This window comes from Sphaerodactylus townsendi, linkage group LG05 (assembly GCF_021028975.2).
Source record: "Sphaerodactylus townsendi isolate TG3544 linkage group LG05, MPM_Stown_v2.3, whole genome shotgun sequence".
Classification (NCBI taxonomy): Eukaryota; Metazoa; Chordata; class Lepidosauria; order Squamata; family Sphaerodactylidae; genus Sphaerodactylus; species Sphaerodactylus townsendi.
Genome location: NC_059429.1, coordinates 94,468,769 through 94,492,447, shown reverse-complemented (window position 1 = coordinate 94,492,447; position 23,679 = coordinate 94,468,769). Strand labels below are relative to the sequence as shown.

Below are 23,679 nucleotides of genomic sequence, written 5' to 3'. Positions count from 1 at the left end.
ACAAGCAAAAATGTGCATATACTAACACTATGCTGCATTCTGTTCTTCCTTAGTGTATCTTATGTTTTGTTGTTTGAGAGGCATGAACATTAAAAGAACTAAACACCAATTTTGTAATAAAGAAAGAAATGGTTGTATAACAATAATAATAGTCTAGCAGCATATTTGAATATTGAGTTAAGTTTCAGAAAACTGAAAACACTGACTTTTTCAATAGTGTGCAGTATTATTTCATTTCATTTACATTTCATAGCATAATCTCACTTAATGAATTGATGTGGTATGTGGTACATGTCTTCAATAATGTATGTGGTACATGTGGTACATGTCTTCAATAATGTAGAAAAGTTATCTAATTGTGTACATGCCTTAGCTACAAAATCTCCATATTTCATGTTCCTAGTGACTTTTAGGCATTTTTTTAAAAAAATATTTCACACATTCCAAAAGAGCAGATGGGACCTTGTGCTTGTGATAAATATCTACAGGCAGAAGAGATTTCTATCAGTGAAACAGGACTTCCTTGATTTTGCCTTCCTTCTGCAGGCCAAAATGGTCTCAAATATGGGGTGGGGGCGGGGGTGGGGCGGGGGTGGGGGTGGGGCAGCAGACAGTGATTCAACCCCCTTCCAGTAGCAGAAATAGGACCCATGCCAGTTGTGATCTTTCTCAATTTTATGTTTCTTCTTTGAGAAATGTGGAGGTGGAGGAGGAAATCTCCAGAGGAGGGAGGAAACTGAGAACCTCTTCTGTGTCCCCCCACCCCCCTTTCCCTGAGCTTTCACTTCTCTACATAATACTTTATATGCTGTTCAAGTAGTATGGCAGGCTAGGATCTGAAATGCTGGCAGTGTGTATTCTTTGAAAAGGATGTTGATGTTCAACTTTTTGCCCATCATTTGAATACTCTGACCATATTAAAAACTATGACCTCAAATACCAGGGAGGACCTGGCTCTTTTGCCTGACTGTGGGATATGTTGTGGCTGACATGAAAGGGATTTTTCCCCTCTCTCTCCACTACATGGGAAACCCTCAGTCGGCCTGGCTGGCTGTTGCTGACCTTAGTTCACCCTGTGAGCTATGCAGCAACCAAACAGACCTTCAATCACTTATTGTGTGGCATAGAGGCCTTGTGTGCCACTAATAGTCACGTATACCAAACTCAGGCAGACTTTTATTTCCAGCTTCAGGGGACCAGCAAAATTCCACTCCAGTTGAATTCCTTAAGATGACTTACATGAGGGGAGATATGACAATAAGCTTTTATCTTATGCCTGTTCAGATAAGTGTCATTGAGACTTCCTCTAAGTAGACTTTTTTTGTACTGTACCTGTTACAATTCTGCCTCCTTTAAAACTGTTACCCTGCTAGATTTTAAACTGATTTTGTTATCTGGGGAGAGGTTTTCTTCTGTAGCTATTATAGTGATGCATTTCCATTTGAAAAGTGCAAATGGCTGGATGAAAGGCATTTAAACCTATTTGAATCCACTATATAAACAATCTTGGCAGCAGAAGCAGTATGAGATGATAGTTTTTCTTGCTTACAGGAGAACCAGCTAGCTTGCAGTACTGAAGAGAGTTATTTTTAAAAAGCTGGTGTTAATCTACTGAAGTCTTGCAGTGGAACTTCAGGTAGGTGGGTGTTGAGTTTAATGGCTATCATTAAACTAGCTTTGAGGAGGAGGACATCTTGAAGCTTGGGTGTTTCCCACTGGCTTCTCAGGGAGTCAGGTCTGAAACTTTTCACTTCTTGTCTTCCAGGCAAGAAACTCTTGGCTCAAACAGGGAGATTAGCCAAGATATGTCCTCTGCAGCATCTGTTCTTTCTTTCTACATTTGTTGCTATTCCTTCTCTAGCTTCTTCAATCTGTGTTGTGAACAGCCAGAGAGATCTCCTCAGCCCTAATCTATTGTGCCTCTTTTATTTGCACACTTTCTATTCCTTTATATGTTTCCCCCCCCTTCATCTCCTCACTTATGGAGGATGCTGAGATCCGTGAAGACGTGAATGGGGATCAGTTCCTCCCTTAAGAGGATACAGACCCAGAACTGCTGTTCTCTCCACTTTGAGACAACCAGCCGGCCTGGAGAGAGAGACAAACAAAAGGTTAAATAGTTGCAGGCGCCAAAACAAAAGCATATTAACAAGCTGCAAAAAAAAAAAAAAAGCAAAAAGGGCCTCATAGGAGGAACTGCCTCTAATGAGTGCCAGTTCAGTCCAGAGTGGGAATGATGCAAGGTTTTATCCCCTTGGAGAGCACAGGAAATGGAAGGTCCAAGAGGTAACCTTCCCCCCCCCCCCCATCCAAGGTTGTGAGGGGGCAGCTAACATGCTCCAGGGAAATGGAAGCAGTTCAGTGGACCCTAAGGGAGCAATTACAGTACTTCCAGATGCCTGCCTCCTCCCTCAGTCTCATACAGGGGATTCCAGTTTTCTTCACACCCACTCTTGCCGTTCTCCTACACACTCCTATCCAGGTCTTAGAAGGGACAGGTCAACCACTATGAGGAGAATTTTGGACCAAGGCAGCCAGAAAGACTTTCTCATCAGGTGCTTACCCAGGCCATTTTTTCCAGGAAACATCACTCCCACTTCCCTATCAGATAATGAAATGGAAACAGGCAAATTCTCCTCACAGGATGAATCGGGCACAGAAGAACAGCCAGCTGGATTATTTAACGGGCAAGATTATCAATCTTTTGTCTTAGGCCATCATAGCATTGGACCTCTCTGAGGTTTCTGACCAGGGCGAAGAGTCCGAAGGGGGCAGATCCAGGCTGAAAGGAATAAGGAGGCCTTTTAAAGGTTACCATGCTTTGAGATACGGGAGATATACTAGCTAGACAAAAAGAAGTCTATGCCCCAAAGACTACGGAATGATGATAGGAGACTTTCTCTCCAGCTCCTTTCATTCCTACTCACTCTTCCATGGTCTAGTCCTGACTATAAGAGGACCCATTGTCAAAACAGCAGAGGCTCCTTTTGCAGTGACTGGTACTTCAGCAGGGCATCCTAGTTCCAGTTCTACTGATCTAATAAGACCTGTTGGCCTATCAGTTAAGGAAAATAATGAGGCCAGGCTAGCGAAACGATGACTGCAGCAATTCCAAGTTCATGGGCTTCAGTCACAACCAGACCATTGGGTATAATAAATCATTCTATTTGGTTGTGCCATATAGTTCAGCAGTCTTCCCCCAGACCGTTTCCTTATCTCTTCCAGATCCCTCAGGAAGGAAAAACAAAGAAGGACATTATCTGCCAAAGAATATCTTTTGATGAACACAGCAATAGAAGTAGTACCTCTCGAAGTGTACCAAACAGGAGTCTGCTCCATCTTCTTCACAGTACATAAGAAAAATGGGGATTGGCAAACTATTCTAGATTTGAAATATGTTAACAGGTTTGTCAATAGAAGCAGAACCTCTCAGAGAGGGCCAAACAGGAGTTTACTTAATCTTCTTCACAGTACATAAGAAAAATGGGGATTGGCAAACTATTTTAGATTTGAAATATGTTAACAGGTTTGTGACCCAAAAACACATTCATATGGAGACTCTATGCTCACCAAAGCTGTCATTCCAGAAGCCTTTATGACTTCCACCCATCTGGTTCCTTACTTTTTCCTACCAAAGTCAGCATTTCCAGCTCAGAGCCCCACCCTTCAAACTGTCTTTGACTTCAGAATGTTTTCCCAAGTGCTGGTGATAGCAAGGGCCCTTGCCCAGGGGCAGGGAGTCCTGATTCATCCATACCTGGACGATATTCTGATTTGTCCATCAACCAAGGAAAAAGCTTTCAAGGACACAAGTCAGATTATACAGGTTTTGGAGAACCACAGTTACCTTTTAACAGAGACAAATCAATCTCCTTTCAACCCAGAGGCTACAGCATCTAGGGGTCATCATAGGTACCAAAAGAACATGTTGTTTCTTCTGGAGGAGAAAGTCAACAAGATATCAGACCTGGCCAAGAACAGCTCTAAAACCAAGTTAGAAAAGTTAATGTCCCTGACCTAACTACAGGGCATTATGATACTATGCATAGGATTGGTCCCATGGGCTCATCTGAACTCCAGACCTCTCCAATTGTTCCTCCCACTCCACCAGTCATTGATCATTCTGAAAAAGGACAAGAAATTGACCCAAACAACTTTGGACAGGCAAGGCATGATCTGGTGGACCAACCATAGCCACTTAACTGGAGGACAATCCTACATTCAAAAGAATATAATACGGATTTTCACAGACACCAGTCTGATCAGTTGAGGAGCTTTCCTGCGAGAACAGCCAACCTAGGGTTTTTGGGCAAAAAAAGAGAAGCAACTGAGTATCAATGGCCTAGAACTCAGGGTCATCAAGATGGTGCTCTACACTTCCACTCATTGATCTGGGACCCACATATTCTCATCAGGACCAAAAACATTTCAGCAGAGGCCCACATCAACAAACAAGGAGGGATCCAGGTCATCCACCCTGCATCGAGAAATGAAGAGCATTCTATTGTGGGCAGAAATGCACCTACAGTCGATTTAGGCAGAACACATTCAGGCATCACTCAATGCGCAAGCAGAATGCTGAGCAGGCAAACCATAGATGAGAACAAATGGTCCTCAGAAGGGAGATTTTCCAGCTGATCACAGATTTGGTTTTCTGAGGGTGGATCTGTTTGTCTCGGCCTCCAGTCATCTCATACTGCAATTCTTTTCCGGATACCATTCCCCAAGGGTGGGGCTAGTGGATATACCACACTCCTCATGGCCATAGGGCAGTGATGGCGAACCTATGGCACGGGTGCCAGAGGTGGCACTCGGAGCCCTCTCTGTGGGCACGTGCACACAGAGTTCATCATGTGGGGGGTGGAAAATCACCCCCTTCACACACACACACATCTAGGCTGGCCTGGGCCACTGAACATGACGTGCACGCACCGCGGTGAGCAGGGAGGACTCGGCTGAAGTGCCTGGTGCCTGTGCTCCAGGTGGCTGCTGCCCAAGGGTAGGGGGCTCAGAGGAGTCAGAGATGCTAGAGAGCACAGAGTGGTGTGTGCGGGACTTGCTGGAGGCTAGAGCAGGCTGGCCCCTGCTCGAGCGGGTGGGGCGGAGGATTCCCACAGCAGGATCACCCGCCCAGATTGGCATTGGGGAGGGTGAGGGTGGCTGCCTCAGCAGGTGAGACCACATTATCCTTGATAGCCTAACTATAACAAGAGTCCAGTGCAAGGCTGAGGGGTTACCTGCAAGCGAGGCTTGCCTGCTGACAAGGCTCCTTCATTGTCCCCTAAATCGGCATGTGGAAGGCTAGTTCACCAGGCCACATCTGGAGTGAGAGGCGGGGGAGTAGCTCTGCCGGCTTGCGAACCTAATAAGCCCTCTCAGGGGGCTGAATCTGGTCTCCTGGCCGCATGTTGGAGATGTCTGCTTTAAATTATACACCTCTTCTACTATAGCAATAAAATAAGTTTAGGCTCCCTGCACCATTTTCCCCTAGTTTTTCAAAAAATTCTCTGTGGCTTCAAAAATGTCTGAAGTTTGTACATCTCTAGCAATAAGTAACACTGAAGGCTGAAAAACAAGTCATGTTCCTAAATACAGGTCTGCTGAGTTTCATCATTTTAAGAAAATTGAACAAACTATGGCTAATTACACATAGAATGTTTTCCTTGGGACTCTTCTCTGTGCTGTGGGCTTGCAGAGACCCTCCTCACGTTTCTCTGTTTATCCGTGAGGAGGCAGCCCAGTGCCTGCTGTGCAGCTGCTTCCTGAAATCTCAACCGGTCTCTTTTTTACTGCTTTTCTTAACTCTGCCCATCAATTGCGTTAAAGGCACATATCTTGCTGATACTCTCTTCCCCTCCCTACACACACTCAGTCAGTCAGTCAGTCAGTCAGTCAGTCAGTCAGTCAGTCAGTCAGTCAGTCAGTCAGTCAGTCAGTCAGTCAGTCAGTCAGTCAGTCACGCTGCTGCTGCTGCTGCTACTGCTGCAAGAGAAAGAGACCAGTTTTTAAAATGGAAGTTTGTCTAAAAGAAAGTTTTAAAAATGCCCTCTCGATCATCAGGGAGGGTAGAAGCAGAGCAGAGGAAGGGGGTGGAGCCAAAGAGACCCTGCTTTATATTGATGCATCAATTCAGACATTTAGACAAGCAGAAAGTCGTTGACAGCGGGGAGGAGGGGAAAGTGTGCAAAGCAGTATGGGGGGGGGGAGATTAGGTGGGCTGGCTGTGGGTGGAGGGAAGAGGTCCAGGACAAATCTGTGCCCACTGGCAAATCTGACTGTGAAGCAAAATTAAATTCTTGCTAGAAGTGGTTTTGCTTGCTGCGGGGAGAATAGGAAGTGAAAGCAGGGATTGAGAAAAAATGTCCATACAAGAAATCTTGTGGCGACACACATTTGCCCCCATTGCGTAGCAGATGCCTTGTGCATAATCGGCCTATGTTTTAATCTGTACTTAAGATAGGCAGGAGTTTGGAATAGAGGTCAAAATGTATATACCAGGAACAGTTACTCACACAAGATGACCTGTGTGTCCTTGATCTGTAACTTACACAGCAAATAAAACATGACATGTACAGGATGTTTTCTGAAATTGCTTTTTATGTTGCTTTACTGTCACTGGGCATCTATTTCATCGTTTTGTAGAATAAACATTTAGCATCATTTGATAATATAGTTAAATCCAACTTCCTTCCTAGCACCCTATTTAAGAAGGCTGTTAATAATCCAGGCCTTCAACCACAGCAAATACTGAATAATCCTGAATATAGAAAGAATATTTGCATATTTTCATTCCCTCTCTCCGACTGGCTCTGTGAGTCACTTAGAGGGATCAGAGTTAAAAGTTGTATCCTTTGCGCTAGTAGAAAAATATAAAAAGGAAAGTTTTTTCTCTTCAACATGGAGATGTACACAACAGCTGGACTCCCTTGCTCAGCTTTACAATTGTGTATGTATATATATACAAATACAGTCCACTTTCTTTTCATTCCATGTATACATCCTCCTATGCCAGAGAGGGTGAGGTATAAGTCTAATAAAGGAATCAGAATTCTAGATAGCATGAGAGTAATCCTACATCATTATACATTTTCAAGTTGTGTAATTCAAGTTCTGGCCAATCCTCATGCTGGTAAATTTCAGCAGAAAACCCCCCTTCCATGTTGCAACAGTTTCCAGCATCAGGAAGTTCTTAAACTGATGTCAGAGTTTCAGTAGTCTGATCAAATGACCCTGTGCTACTTTCACTGTATTTACTCTGAAGGGCAGGCCTGTTTTATACTTTCTTGCAGTTCTTTTGTTATGATTGCTCATTTGTTTCTCCACTCTACTGTGGGAGAAGAAGAAAAAAGCTAGCTCAAGTCGTCATTGCTATATACACCAGCTTCCCCAAACAAAGCTTGTAACAGTTCCAGCTCCCTCTAAACGTTGCTACGTGTGAGACGTGCTTGCAAATCAAATTCGCAGATGCAAGTCATATATGAGTATAAAGTAGTCATATTCCTAGTAATTAGAACAGATAAGTCCAAAATGACACTGCAAAAATCATATCCGCTGCCAGATTTGGGAAGTAGCAGCCAGAGGCAGACTCAGGCTGGATGCTAACCCAGAGAAGGCTGAATGAATTACTGTGCAAGGTTAAACGCAAGTGGAAGCTCAAAAGAGGCGAGAGTCTCCATCAGTGTAGCAAAAACTACACAGATACTCTTATAGTACTGTAAACACAGTGAAATATTTCTTTTGCATCACCTGTTCACAGTGCTCCTTTATCTAGGTCACAGTAACAACCTTCTCAAGTCTAACTTACAGGTAGCATTCACAGTCCTAACAACAAGAACATTGTGCAGCAGAAGATTTACATCTTAGAAAACATGGATTTGTGTTTTCCATTTGCTAACTGATGGGAAGCTACTGCCAGATTGTGTGGCACTGTAGAAATCCCTGCCATGAATGGGGGGTTTGTGCTGATAAGTCAGGTTTTTACCTGCTTAGAAATATCGTCAACAAATGAACACGAATAAAATATTTTTCTTCCAAATAAATCTGTGTGGGATGATATAATACACATAGTAGACTCTGTTTTATACAGGGTTGATTACATTGTGCGCTGTCTATTTAAGATTATGTATGTGTATGATGAAAACAGAAACCAGTCTTTCCTACGTGAAACAATAGGGAAATTTTTTATTAATATGGCAGCTTCCAGCTATGGCTTTAATAGTTCATAAATTACAATAGAATTCATTAAATACCAGGTCACTTTGAAATGTATTGTATTGCCTAGTATTTTCAGCAGTAATTTTATTGTAGTTTCTCTGACAATCCTCAGTAGAAATGTCCAGTTTATTTAGAATTTCATATCAGAATATGTTTTGTAGGACATAAACATAAATGTACATGAGATCCTTGTCACAGTTCATGTTAACTTTATACTCTTTAATAGTGACATTCCTCTACCAGTTATTTTCTATACTGCCTTCAGTATTCAATGAAATAGAGCTTTTAAAGGCTATAATAAAATTATGAGGAACTAGGGAGAAGTTAGGTTAGAGCAGGGGTCCTCAACCTTTTTGAGCCTGTAGACACATTTGGAGTTCTGACAAAGCAAGACTGGCACAGCAACAAAATGGCTGCCGCAGGAGGCAGAGCCAGCAACAAATGATTGGCACAGCTTAATTTCAGTAACAGTGTAGATCCCTGTGCTGTGGTGGCAGATGTTGCCAAAGCAGCATTAAAAAAAGCTCTGCACAGCCAATCAGAAACCATGTTGGGATCCCCTTGGATAGAGTTAGTGGTTCACTTTTTGTTGTCATTAGGGTTTAATGAAAGTAGGCAAAACTAAACAAATTAGGATTAGGTTTTGTGATTGTAATAATTTGAAAACCTGCTCGTTAAAATAAAAAACTGTGGACTAGGGGCTTTTTCTTAAGCCAAATAATTTTTTGTTAAGACCTGCGCTGCAAGTTTTTAACTGTCTACTGTTTAGTTTTGAAAAGTGCTTTCCCAGTTGATTGAAGTAATCAATATTGAAATCAATAAGGTTTTAATCAAATAGTGCAGCTGTGAACAGTCTTGACGTATAAGCTGAACTCTCCCAGTGACAGGTGCACTTCCTAGGAGCATTTCAGAGCATTGACACTGAACACTAAACCCCTCGTTTTCTTGGAAGTGACAGAAATGGCAGAAAGGTCAGCAGGGTAATAAAATGCCTTGAAGTATACAACCTCGCTGTCACATAGATTCCTCTCCCTACTGCAACCCATTAGGCATTAGAACTATGGTATAAGAATTATGACACGGGAGTAACTGAGTGGGTTTCTTTGTTGAGGGGGCCAGAGATGGCTTGGAGATTTGCCATTAGAACTGATCTGGCCTACTCTAATCGGCCTTGTTCTCGGCTGCTGTATTATGTCACCATTAATGTCTGTTGAGTAATCTCAAACTTGCTGCTTCTGGACTGAGTTGATTAGCTTCATCAAAACTCGGGCATCTTTGGAAGACCTCAGGCACCCAGGTGGGCTTAGTAACTGAAACTATTATCAGCAAGCAGGAAGAACTGCTAGGAGAAGTGTTTGCTCTGTGCTATACTGACTAATTACTGATTGAATGCATTGTGGAGGGCCTGGGGAGTTACTGTGGGTACTGTGAAGGGCCAGTGAGGGGCAGGTTGAACCAGACTGGAACTTGAAAAAAATGGAGTAAACAGCAATGATGGCAGATGCAAGAAAGGCTTGCATCAAATGTCTGAAATATCTGCTTGGAAAATACCGCTCATTAGAATGCACTCCTGTCTGGAGGTTGCCAGTGATGTATGGACTATTCACTCCTTCTATAGAGCAGCTTGTTATAACCCCTACTTTTTTATTTGTATAAGAAAGTAGGTAAGGAGTATTAATGAGGGAAGGGGAAGGAGGGTGGGGCAGGAATAGATATGATATGGTTAAAGTGGGTCAAGTGTTGATTGGACTCTATCCATTTGTTTCAGACTCCACACACTTGGCAGGTTACTCACTAGATCTGATCTTCAATATGGCATTAGATGTGAGACGGGTCTCTATTGACGGAGTGCAGTGGTCAGACCATTGTGCTCTGAAGGCCTGTCTGGGTATTCCATCTCCCCCCCCCTGCCCCCGTGTAGGTGATGAGCAGATTTATACTTGCTCATAGAGACTGATGGAGCCTATTGGCTTCCAGAATGCTCCACAGGATCCAATGTCTCCCAGCAATTTGTTCAATGGGCCAGTAGAGGACTGGCATAGTTGTCTCTCTGTAACCATAGATGTAATCGCTGCCTGTGTCCTCTTTGCCCCCATGCCAAACTATCTCCATAGTATACCGTGGAGCTACAGTGAACTTAGACAACTGGAGCATGTTCGGTGGCATACTCATCACAAAGTTATTAAAAAATTTGATAGGAAATTTGTGAGATTCTATGGGATGGCAGTGAAGGCTGCTAAAAAGAAATAGTATGTGGCCTGTATTGTGTCCACTGATTCTCACTCAGCACAATTGTTTATAGAGCAGTTTGGTCTTTAACCAAACTGGGATCCCAAAATATTAATGGTTTGGCTATTAGTGGGGAGAATTTTGCGAGCATTTTTGCAGTTAAACCTTTTCACTCCACCAGGACCTGCCTGTGAGTGTTGACACAGTAAGGGAACTGGAGGCCCCTTGGCTGTTTTTAGGTCTTGTGCTGGACCAATTCAGCCAACTCTCCCAGGCCGATGTTGACAGGAACTTGGCAGCTGTAAAGCTTACTATTTGCTCCTTGGATCCCTCTCAGTCATGGCTGGTGAAAAGTTGGTGATTAAGAAATATGGTGGACATTATCAATCTATTCTTAAGTTCTCAAGTGTTCACAGGAGGACTGAAGAAGGCAATAGTGGCTCTACTCTCTCTTTTTTTTTTACTCCAGTGGCACCTTTAAGACCATCAAAGTTTTATACTTGGTATAAGCTTTCATGGATCTTAAGCATGCCCCTGGATTCAAGCTTGTTTTCTTCTACTTCAGACCAGCACAGCTATCTTACAAGCAAACAAGGGAAACAGAGAAGAGCTCATGACTCAGACGTGAAAGGCTAAAACATTTGCCACTATGTATGAAGCCATTTTCTCTTTGCAAGGGTTGCTGAATTTATACCTCCTACTTGCATCTTATCTCAGGAGCATATAGTCATGCATCTAACAAATATTTTGCTCTCTGTATGATGACTGAAACAAATAACTTATTCCTGTTTCCATAGTGCTTTGTGCAGTAGTCTTGTACCAGACCTCCTATACATTTTTTATATATAAACCAATTAATGAAAATCATGATCTCATCAGTTCTCAGAAGCTAAGCGGGGTCATTTCTGGTTAGTATTTGGTTGGGAGACCACCAAGGAATACTGGGGTTATTGTGCAGAGGAAGGCAATGGCAAAACGTCTGTTAGTTTCGTGTCTTGAAAATCCGACTGGATTGCCAAAAGTTGCCTGCAACTTGACAGCACTTTACACCCACAATAAATGGCATTGACAGTAGAAGTATAGCCATCTCCTAAAACTCAGCTGTGCATACCATTCACAGCCTTGTCTTGTAGTAATGCTAACCATGCTCTGCCAATTAGGGCTGCTTCATAACTTGGCAGGATAAGTCTCTTGAAAAGGGAAGCTTCTAGCAGCTTGTTACCATGTTATTAGAACCCCACATGGGCATCTTTGGTTACTAGTTACGAAGTCTCGCCATCTGTGCCAGATTTGAGCTAGAAGACAGTTTCTTCTAAGTAACTTTGTGCCTAATCCCAGGACTGGTAGTTTGTAAACCCACCTATGAAGATTCATGGTCTACTGATCACTTTTTGACACCTTCAGAAAAACAAGTGAACTATAAAAAAGAAAAATGGATTCCAACCATATCTTAATAAATAAATAAATTACACTAATGGAGGAGAAGAGAATCATTCCAACCATATATCTTTTCCAATTCTAACTACTAAGGCATCTTTGTTTAGACAAATGTAGAAACCTGTAAGTAATAGGTGTTTGGCTCAATCGATGCTGCAACTTGCCTGTTCAACCCATGCCCCTCATGGCAATTCCAGTGATGTACAGGAAAAATAATTTTTTTGCAGGAAGATATAATTTCAAAAACAGCATTTGCTAGTCTGCCCGGGATAGTGTCCAACCTTTCCTTTTAGGCCTATATGGTGGAACAGGCTGCAAACTAGGCACCCTCGTATAACTCTTGATTAATTGTGCATTTGGGGGGCAGTTTTGGAACTCATCTTTCAATGGGCAACTCAGGTCCCTTGTTAACTGCTTGGATTTATTCATCTGGTTGGGAACATATTGACCTTTAAAACATGTATCATATTAGAGGGAGTGTATTCATGTTCAAGCAGTTCCTGCTTACTCAGTGAGGTATTCTGCAGACATGTAGTTTATTTTTCTGAGCAGAATATTGCTTTTCAGTGTAAATTATGATGACAGATTTATGTTATATTGTCATTTGTATTGTTATACATTGTGTTTTTATTGTTCTATGAGACAGTTCAGGTACAACTGCCAATGGGTTACAATAATTCTAATAAGTAAATATATAAAGCAGAAATGCATTATCCTACAGTTGCAAGAATTGGTTTGGCCATTAATTGGGAAATAGGGATTCTAAGCAGGAGTGAGCAGTTATTCAGGATGCTCCAGTAATGGATTCCCTAGTTTTCTTAAAAAGGAAGGCACATATTTCTAGCTCTTACAGTTATAAAGAAACCTTGCTGTCACAAGAGCAATTTCTTCTGAACTCTTGGAAGCCCGAAGGTAGTTAGGCAAAGCTTTCAATAATGAGTCAACTATATCTCATATTATTTTCCAGGAACACAGATGTTTTCACTCCACCATAGAGTACACAAGGTACTGAAAGCTAGTGTGGTGGTATAGTGGTTAGAAAGTCAGACCCAGATTCAAATCCAGCCTGGAAAAGGCCTTGCCTCCATCCCCTGCCTTTTACTTGCAGAAACCAAGGCTTGATGGCTGGCAATCCTGTGTGGTTGCCTAGCAACAGTTGCTGAGGGCATTTGTTTCTAAAAAATGGAGGTGCTGCTTCTATTATTCATGGTGCATTATTAGTTTTCTTATTCTTTGGTTTTCAGTTTTGTAGAAAGATCTGTTTTGTTTTTTGTTTATGGCTCCAATCTCTAGAGTTAAAAGTTTTCACAGATTTGCTTATGAGAATTAGATAGATTGATATGGAATAATGTTAGATGCCATCACAGTAAAAAGCTAACCCTAACTTTACTACTTCCCAGTTTCTTATAATTTCTTTTTACATCCAAAAGCTCCATTTGAGTGTTTGAGCCAGTATAGAAATCAGCTGGTTAAGTAATTAATTCATCTGCCACTACTGAGTGGCATAAAGTTAACACATTCAAAAAAAATGACAACATCACTCACATCCATTTTTTGTCATGCAAGAAAACATTCATGCAAGAAAACATTCTGATGTGAAATGAAAAGTAAATTTTGTATTTCAACAGACAATGTTCATGAAACACTACACATCGTTGCAAAAATACTCGGTGCTATAGTGAACTTTCTAGGCAACATGATTATCTGGCACCTGGGATTTGCCAAGCCTTGCTTATACACAAGTGGGACTGGTCTGGATGAATCAGTAGAGAATATGTGTGATATTTCTCAAATGTTTCTTTTATTAATACTCTGTTGCAGTTGGCTCTGCTTGTGATGATCACTTGTTGCATTTTGATCAAGAAACAGCCAAATGCCCTTATGTAGTTGTCCAGTAACTTAAAAAAAAAACACCTGTCTTGAAAGTTTAGGCTACAAATCTGTGGCAGATTCTGAATCAAAGAAAGGAAAGAACTCCTTGACAATTCTGGATTGCATGACTATCAGGATAAACTAAATAAAATAAATATTGTTCTATAGAAAGTGTTATCACATTATAGTGGGTAAGTGAATGAATGTTTTAATATAAAACCAGTTTCGAGTTTGAAGACTGTTCTTGCTCTAAGGAGGATGGCACCTTGAAGCTAGGTTGTTTTATAAGCAGAAATGCACCTATAATTGATTTCTGCAGAGCACTTCCAGGAAACCCTCAACACCCAAAGGGACTGGTTGACCAGACAAACAAATAGTACTATTAAAAAAGAGATCTCTGAATTGATTATGCTCAAATTTGGTGTTTCAAGATGATTTTTTTTAACCTTGGCCTCCAACTGTCTCATACCACAATTCTTTTCTAGATACCATCATCCATAGGCAGAACAAGTGGATGCCCTCACCTCCCCACGGCCGCAGGGACTGCAGAATGTGTTTCTGCTTCCACCAGTTATACCAAAGGCACTGAGGAAGGCACGCCAGGAACAAGCCCTAGTTATATTTGGGGCTCTGTAATGGCTTCCACAGGTCTGGTTCATATCTCTAGTGGAACATTCAGTGCAGGAGCCTCCACATATTTCCATCAGTCAAGACATGCTACAACCAGGCACCTGAATCAAGGGTGGTTTCATCTGACCATATGTCTCTTTTTTATATATGTATATCTATTTATTTTCTCAACATATACAGGAACAAAAATAAATATAAACACTTTCACACCACCACCACATCAATACAGAACAAGATCATGAAACTTCCCGCTATCGCATTATTGAATTCTAATCCATTCTAGGTTCATGCATCTAATTGAAATGAAATGACCATGTGTCTCTTAAACGGGTTTCATAGGACTTGCATGAACAAAAGTCTTTTGAACTGGGGCAGCGGAGTAGAAAAACTGGCTGGATGTATACGTGTGACTTTGATCTGACCATGATTTTACTGTTAATATTTAGGGCTGTTAATTAAAAAGAACACAATCTCTAACACAATCTTAGTTAAACTAAGTAACTGTAATGCAAAAGCTGTAAATGGTCCAAGCCATAGTTTAATATACATTTACCACCTAGGTCAAATCCTAAAATGAAATCGGTTTAAAATTAAACTGAAATCTCATTGATCAATATTGCAGTACCATTTCCTAGTTAGGCTGAATAAAGTACAGAGTTCATTGTCACTGCAGTTTAGCAAGAACTAAATTAGGTAAAAGAAATCTTATTTCACTCTTTTGATATAAAAACTGGTCCAGATTTTTATGGTGTGGCCATATGTTTCATAGTCCAGAACAGTTAAGCCCAGAGTTAGATTCATTGATTTCCACAGGCATAAGCATACCATGCTCTGTCTAGTGTCTAGCTTTACTGTTTGTTAAACAAGGAGGAACAAGCTTTGGTTCCTCTTATTTGGTATGTAAAATTTTGTTTCCACTGTTTTGTGCACTTTTGTTGCAACACTAAGTTGACTGTACAAAGACTCTGCTGTGAAATTAAGGATACATTCTGTGTTTTACTTTTTTTGTTACTGTATTTTAAAGCTTGGCCCTCAGAAATCCCACCCACCCACACCCCATTACAGCATTGTCTCTGGATTTGGTATCCAGAGACCTCACTAGTACTCAAATATCCACGTTCCTATACATGGTGTCTTTATTACCTGGAAATGTAACATGCACACAAATTTCTTCAATGGCTGTTAGCAAAACAAACAAACAATCAAACCACAAATAGACATTAATGTACTGTGGGATTGGTTGGTGGTTGTGGGTTTTCCGGGCCGTGTGGCCGTGGTCTGGTAGATCTTGTTCTTAATGTTTCGCCTGCATCTGTGACTGGCATCTTCAGAGGTATATCACAGAGAGAAATCTGTTACATGCTGTGTCCAGTGCTATTCCTGGGAAGATATTAATGGAGAAAATGCAAGTACACTATGAAAACACTTCCTTGGGAGATCTGCAAGCTTTGCTCAGGAAGAATAGTTAGCAGTAGGAGAACAGGGGAAGCTCATTACTGTACATGTTAACTACGAGTCATGTGGCTACGGACCTCTGTAATTAAGGAGACTTCTATATTTTTGGGATGCCTAAAATTATTACTTTAGTTGAGAGGTCAGGTGAGAAACTGGGAGGGGAGGCAGGGACTAAAACTGTCACAAGCTGCATTCCGCACGTACAGGAATCCTGATCCCATGAACCCTATGCAAGTCACGTAGGCAAATATTGAGATATTCCTTTCTTATCTTCCACTGCTAAATTTAGATTCATTTGCTAACCTTCAGAGGTCATTTCAAGAATGAATATAAAAATGTGAGAATACAGTACTTGGACATATCACCCTAAAGTGTCTTCTAATATCCCTCAGATGTGTTTCAGTAGTGGTGTTCAACAACATCCCCCCCCCCCCCAACTACTTTTATGTACTGTTTGAGTTTCCAGAAGGGTAGGAGTAGATGCCTGAAACCAATGGATAGGAAGGACTTTTTGCCTCTTCAGTAAATTGTCAGGCAGATGATGCTTTCTACTGGAGGGGGAGGACGTCTGGATGGGTGTTTCCCAGCTCGTTCTCAGGGAGACAGGATGTAGTTTTTCGTCACTTCCTGGGAACCGGTTGGGCACCCATTTTGGCTCCAGTTTAAATCCTGTCTCTGCAGGGAGAACAGCGTTTTTTGCAGCTCAGGCTACAAAAGCTTTTCACCTTGGATTTTTTCCTTCCTTTTTTCCTTCTCCTTTCGTTAGCAACTTGCCTGAAACTCTCCCTCCTCTCCTTCCTCCAACGCTGCCTCGCCCCCCCTCGATGCCACGAGGGCTTACCCTCCCGCCTCTTTCCAACTATGGCCTCCGCACCTTTCTCCCCAGAGAGACAGGCCTTCGCCCTCGCGCTAGCCGAGCGCACCAGGGCTGCCTGCAGGGGAGAGGAAACGGCGGAAACCTTAGCTCCCGGCCGCAAGAAGACCGGGAAGTCCACGCGGCCGGGAGACGCCTTTCAAGGAGCGCAGGAACCGCACTCCAAGAAGACAAAGGGAGGCGGCAAAGCGGCGGAGACTGCCGGTGGCCCGGAAAAGGGCGCACACGGCAAGAAAAAACCGCAGAAGGGCGCCGGCCCCGCCAGGGGCGCGGAGAGCGCTTCAGCAGCCGGAAACGCTGGCGGCCCCGGCTGGGGCTCACCCAGCGCATCGGAAGCCCTCCTCGCGAATGCATGCGCCAACGACCGGAGTACACGCCGCCGGGTCGGCGCCAGAAGTAGCCTGTCGTCCTCATTAGCCCGCCCCCTCTCGGGGGCTCGGAGGTCGTCGAGGAAGCCTGGAGGCTCTCACCAAGCCCGGCGCCAGCTGCAACCTCAGGGGCTCACGGAGAGGCATCAGGAGGGAGGAGGAGGAAGCGGCCGTTCTTCAGGACATGCAGGTAAGAGACTTCCCGCTCCGGCCGGGGCAGGGAGGGGGAGGCTTCTCCAGACCAAGGGCTTCATGTCGGCCTTCTTCGCATGAGGCAATTAGTGGAAATGATGAAGGGGTGGCCAAGGCGAGGGAGGAGATACAATCCTACCTGTGCATCCCACCATCAGGGCAACAGGAGGCCAGCCATCCCACACACTCCCAACCCTGCCAGACCGCTGTGGGCACCAGAACCCCCACGCCTGTGGGGACCACTGGACTTCCCAGGGGAAGAGGGAGGAATTCAGCTGAAGGAGAGATCAGATGACTCTGACCATTTCTCTGATAATGAGGCCACTCAATCAGAGAATCATCGATCAATACTCTTCAGGCTTTTTTGATCAGGAGAATCTCACCTTCCTGGATCCACCAAAACCATAGCGAGCTCTCTTGGAACTGCACAGACCCCTCTGACGCTGGAGGACCCATCTGGGCCCTCCACCTCAGGCAAACCCATCAAGGGCTGTCCCAAAGGGGAAAAGGACATTTTTCCTCAGGAAGACAGACATAAAGACTTCTTCCCAGTGCCAGTTCTTCCAACGCCGCATTAAGAGAGAATGGGCTATCCCCGCATCCAGTAAGCACCTCCCCATACGCCTTCAAGAAGCTCTCTACCCCGTCCCCGAGTGCATTTCCAACATGCTCCCAGGACCCCGCTGGTAGACGCCCCGGTGGCAGCTCTGCAGTCAGGGGGACTGGTGTCCAAGGACGGGGTGGGGACTATAAGGGACCAAATGGACAAGAGGTCAGACATGACTCCTCAAAAGGGGCTCATGAGGGGCTTGGCAGCCACTTCACTGAGGCCCTGGTGGTAAGTCGGCCACAGTGGCCAGGAGCCACCATTGTTTGGCTTCGCCGAAGCTTCCTGGACAGGATCCCCGCCGGAACAGCAGGGGATCAGGGAAGAGGCGGAAAGGGTCATGCTCAGCTCCTCATTTCTGGACACGGACGCTTCACATTCGATGCCTTACTCATGTCTGCAAGGGTGAGTGGCCACTGCACGGTGGTGGCCAGAGGCGCCCTGCACGTGGCTTCAGGCTTGGCAAGCGGACCTCACCTCCAAACAGCTGTGGTAGCTGACCCTACGCCTTCCAGGGTGGCACCCTATTCGGTCCAGTAACTGGATGACCCAGATCCTGGGTGGAGACATTGACGACAAAGAGAAGGCTTGGGCAATACCAAGAAGTCCATCAGGAGGGAGACCTACCACCCAGGGAAGCTCGCCCTTCCACCACTGCCCTTCCGGACACATCGCGACTCTGGCTACCCAGACCAGCACGTGAGGGCAAACCGATGGCAACCTCAACACAGCTTGTCAGAGGAAAGCTTAAGCGGGACAAGCCTCCAGTTCCAACTCGCTTTCGCGAACAGCCAAAACGTTACGGCAAGCCATTCCGCACCGGCCCCCCAGCCAAACAATGACGCCAAAACCCTGCCAGTGGGGGAGTGCGCCTGCAGCAGTTCCGGACATCAGTGGACAGGCTTTATCACGTGGACCAGTGGGACGGTCCGAGGTGGAGCCCAATCGGGCTACTCCATCGAGGTCAACTGTAACTTCCCCCCTGGCAACGCTTCAAGAGCTTCCCAGCCAACTCCAGTCTGATCAAGGCACGCAGGGACCCAACAAGCAATTCTCGCACCTAGTCAGCATCAGAGCAATAGAGACCAGTGCCAGAATTGGAGGCGATCCCTCAGGGATTTTCTCTCACTTCTTCCCACAGTCCCAAAGCGCTTAACGGGGACTGGCGAGCAATCCCTCAATCTCGGGTTTATCAACAGAGCACATCAAGCTCTAACGCTTCCTCGCATGGAAACACTCCGGTCAATAAGCGGAACATCTGCTCAGGAGACTTCCTAACCTCGCTGGACCTTCACCGAGGAGCCTACCTACATAGCCTCCCATCAACCCTGCACACCGGAAGTATCTCAGGTTCGCGGTGGGGGCCGACTCAGTACCAGTTTCGGGCTCTCCCGTTTGGCCCTGCCACAGCCCCTGCGTGTGTTCTCCAAGGTGCTTCTCGCACTCCATTACCAAACTGCGCTTCCGAGAAGCAATCCACGTGTACCCGCACTCTGGACGATATACTTTCCATTCGATCGCCCGGTCACGGGGGCAAGCAAACCCAAGGACGTAGCATAGGGTACCAGGAAGTTCTACAGCAGCACGGGCTTCTCTGGTCAACCTGGAGAGAGAGCACACTCATCCCATCTCAGACCATACCAGGAACACCTGGGGGCCATAATCAACACATCCACACACTACCCTCCCCTTCTTTCAGTCCCCTCGCGAAAGAGGCTAAAGGGCTTAATAAAGCAGCTGGTGACAACAGCCATATCGACTCAACAGTCCTCCTACTACTCAGCCCTGGCAAGAGTCTGTAGGGCCTCATGGTGTCAGTCTTCGACAGCAGGTCCAATGGGGAAGGCTACACGCTCTGGCCGCTACAACGCTTCCCTTCGGCCGTTCCAACTCCACATCATGGAAAAACGGGACAGGCAGGACTGCGTCATCACCTCAAAACTAAAAAGGAATCTACGATGGTGGACGCGGGAACACAACCTGATTCCAGGGAAAGGTCTTCCTGCACCGGGACCCGTCACCAAGTATAGGTCACAGAGGGCGCCAGTCCCTATCAGGCTGGGGGGGGCCACTCTAGGCGACAACTTCGTCCAGGGACCTACCTGGACAGCGGAGGAGACCACCCCCCTCCTGTCTATCAACGCAGTTGGGAGACCAGAGCGATCGCCCTAGCTCCTCTGGCGGTTCCATGACGATGATTCGAGGGTCGCATGACGTCCCTGTAGTCCAAGCGCCCGACAACCTACCACGGCCAAGGCCTACCTCCAACCAATCAAGGGGGGATCACGATCATCTCCCAAATGCATCCCGAGAAGCCCTGGCCATCCCTGAATTGGGCGGAGGCAAATCTCCTATCAATAACAGCGGAACACATCAGCGGCCAAACGAACACCATACAGAAGACTGGCTCAGCCAGCCAGGAACGATTTTCAGAGGCAGAGTGGAGACTCAAACCCGTCCATATTTCTTGTCTCATCTCAAAACAGCTGGGAGAGCCAGCTGATAGACCTCTTCGCGTCGGGTGCGGAGAACCCGACAGTTTCCGGCCTTCATGTCCAGGTTCCACCACCCCCAGGCCATGGGGATAGATGCATTATCAGCACACTGGCCGAGGAGCGCCCGTCCTGTGCACGCCCTTTCCTCCAACTCCCCACCATACCCAGAACTTCTGCGAAAGATAAGCGGAGGAAGGGGCCACGGTGATACTTGTGGCCCCTTCTGGCTTTAGGGCGCACCATGGTTCTCTCTCCATACTGGAGATGGCCACATCACCCGGTATCCAGACTACCACTCCCACTGGACATGCCTTTCCACAGGGGCCTCCAGTGCACCAATCTCAGTGGTTCCAACCCGGACCGCATGGCGCATTGAGAGAAGCGAGAAGCCACAAGACAAAAAGGTGCACTACTTCCAGAACAGGTGACGGAAATCCCTCCTGGCCTCACGCTTTAGCTCTACTCAGCGCGCCATTTACAACTGCTCCTGGAAGGCATTCGTCCGATGGTGTAGAAGAAAGGCGGTAGACCACCGTTCCCCCTCGGGCCTCCCACAGGTCCTAGCCTTCCTCCAGGAAGGAGGGGGGGGCTCAACATCGGCTCCACGCGAGTGCCACACTTAAAGCCAAGTGTATGCATTATCGCACCGTCCTGCCAAATTCTACTCACAGGAGAATTTGTAATTTCACTTTCGAGGCACCCAGACGTGAGTCAGGTTTCTAAAAGGGGCCAAGCTGCTACAACCACCTACAGTGCACCGCTTCCCTACCTGGAAGTTTCTTCCCCACACAGTCCTTCTCGGCTCTGACCAAGTCTCCATTCGAACCCGTGCAGACTATCCGCCTTCCAAGTGGCTGCCAAGCATGAAGACGCACTCTTCCCTGTTGGCTGCATAACCTCGGGTCGCTGGGTCTCCGAGATCCAAGCTCTATCGGGTACACTCTGGACTTCTGCATCTTCCACAAGGACAGTATTGTCCTCCGGCTGGACCCTCCTTCCATCCCCCTTTCTGCAAGGGTCTGGCTCCAGCTTTCACCTCACCCAGGAGATAGTTCTTCCTCGCTCTTTCTGGCGCTTCTCCCAAACATCCCACCCGAGCAGCCTCTGGCACAAATCCTGGATGTCAGAAGAGCCTTCAGGCTTTCATCATACAGAACCCAGAAGCACTACGTGTATCGGACAGCCTTTTCATCAACGTCTCTCCCCAACGCAGGGAGAGACACAAAATGTCTGAAGGCTGCAATTAGCCTGCACTATCATTTCAAGGCATGCATATTTTGTGAAACTTACAAGGCAGCTGGCATACCACCCCTGATGGGTATCACAGCGCACTCCACCCGCTTGGTGCAGCTACAAACGCAGCCTTGAGAAGGCAGGTTCCTCCTGACGGACATCTGCCGCGCTTAGCCACATGGTTAACGCCATCGATCCTTCATCAGGCACTACAAGTTACACTCTCTAGCAGCCTCCTGTGCCGCGTTCGGACAGAGGCCGGGTGCTGGAGCACATAATCGGAGACTCAATCTACCCACCCGAGGGGAAACTGCTCTGAGAGATCCCATCCAGACGTCCTCCCCTCCAGTAGAATGGTCCATTGGTTACTTAATGCGTGAAGGGCTCCTCTTCTACTAGGGGAAGGGGAGGACGATCTGGCCCCTCCCTGAATTGAACAGCGAGTACTCCGAACACGAACTTCCCATGACATCATGGTTCGAAGGGCACGCACAACACTTAACAAACCGACCTCACTTCCTCCAACTACTAACGGAACCTTCCACTGCTTTGACAGTCGCTCACTGGAGCCAAAATGGGTGCCCAGCCGGTTCCCAGGAAGTGACGAAAAACTACATCCTGTCTCCCTGAGAACGAGCTGGGAAACACCCATCCAGACGTCCTCCCCCTTCCTAGTAGAAGGGCCCTTCACGGTAAGTAACCAATGGACCGTTCTACCAAGATAATTTAAACTTCCCAAGTAGTGTCGAAGGCTTTCACAGCTGGATTCAACTGGTTGGAGTGGGTTTTCCGGGCTGCGTGGCCGTGGTCTGGTAGATCTTGTTCCTAACATTTCGCCTGCATCTATCTGTGGCTGGCATCTTCAGAGGTGTATCACAGAGAGAAGTCTGTTACACACTGTGTCTAGACTAGTCTTCAGTGCTGTGTTTCAAATTATAATGTGGGTCCTTGATGAAGAATGTTCCTCAAGTTGGGGAGCTGGATAGCACCAACATTTGAAGCAATGTACAATACCAAGGATGACGTGACCACCACAGAGCAATTGGCAGCACCTCTGTCTTCTCTTCTGATCACTTGGAGAAGTCTGGGTATGACTGGAATGAGTGGAATTGTATAAAAGAGCCCTTGACGCCACCTAATGAATAGAGCATCCATCACCTCTGCCACTTGATTTGGGACCTGGGGTAAAACCTGGGAACCTGCTGGTTGAGTTGGGATGCAAAGAGGTCCAAAATTGGGGTTCCCATGAGGGAGGCAATTTGGGTGAAGACGTCCTTCTTCAAGGTCCACTCTCCAGGATGAATTTGTTGTTGACTCAGCCAACTGGCCTGAATTTTCACCTTCCCCTTTATGTGTTCTGTGTAAAGGGACAAGAGATTATTCTCTGCCCAGAACAGGATCTGAGGGCTTTTGGGTGTATGACTGAAGATTTGGAGCTTCTCTGCTTGTTTAAGTAACTCTTGGATGCCACATTATCTATCCTTGTCAGTACATGCGAACTGGACCCTTGACACTTCCCCTCTCTTTCTCACACTAAGTTCCTTGTGCAGATCTATTCCACTCCAAACAATCTTGAAACTTAGCACTTAAGAGTTAAGGGGTTGATTCTGTGTACATAGATTTGCTAACGAACAATGAGATTAAGCCCTGTATCTCAACTCTGCTTTGTGTTATTTTCTACTATGACACTAATAGGTAATGGATATTTAAAACCAAAGATGTTGTTTAGAACAAGGGCTTCCTACTAGAGTGACTAAAGGTTGATTAATGTGACCTTTTTGGGGAGGGGAGGCTTCTTCCAACTATGAGCTGTTTTGAAGTGAGAATTATTGCATAGTGGAAGGAGAGTAGAAATCAGTGTGACTTGAATTGTAGTGCAGCCTCTATGTGATACACCCACATTACCAGGAGCCTGGGTGGATTTGATTGAAATCAAGCTGATTTAATCACCATTGAAATTACTAGTCTGTAAGACTAGATTTTAATCATGGTTTTCTACAGAAAGACTCAGTCTTAACATTCATCATCTGATGAAGGTTTCATTTTTAGAATAATAACTTTTCAGGTTAGTTC

At 45.5% G+C, this 23,679-nt stretch overlaps 1 protein-coding gene across 2 annotated transcripts in view; it reads left to right on the top strand.

Annotated features, from left to right (window-relative positions):
- The window catches only part of SLC16A1 (solute carrier family 16 member 1), a 67,835-nt gene that overhangs the window by 14,763 nt on the left and 29,393 nt on the right, over positions 1-23,679 (top strand). The window lies entirely within an intron of this gene.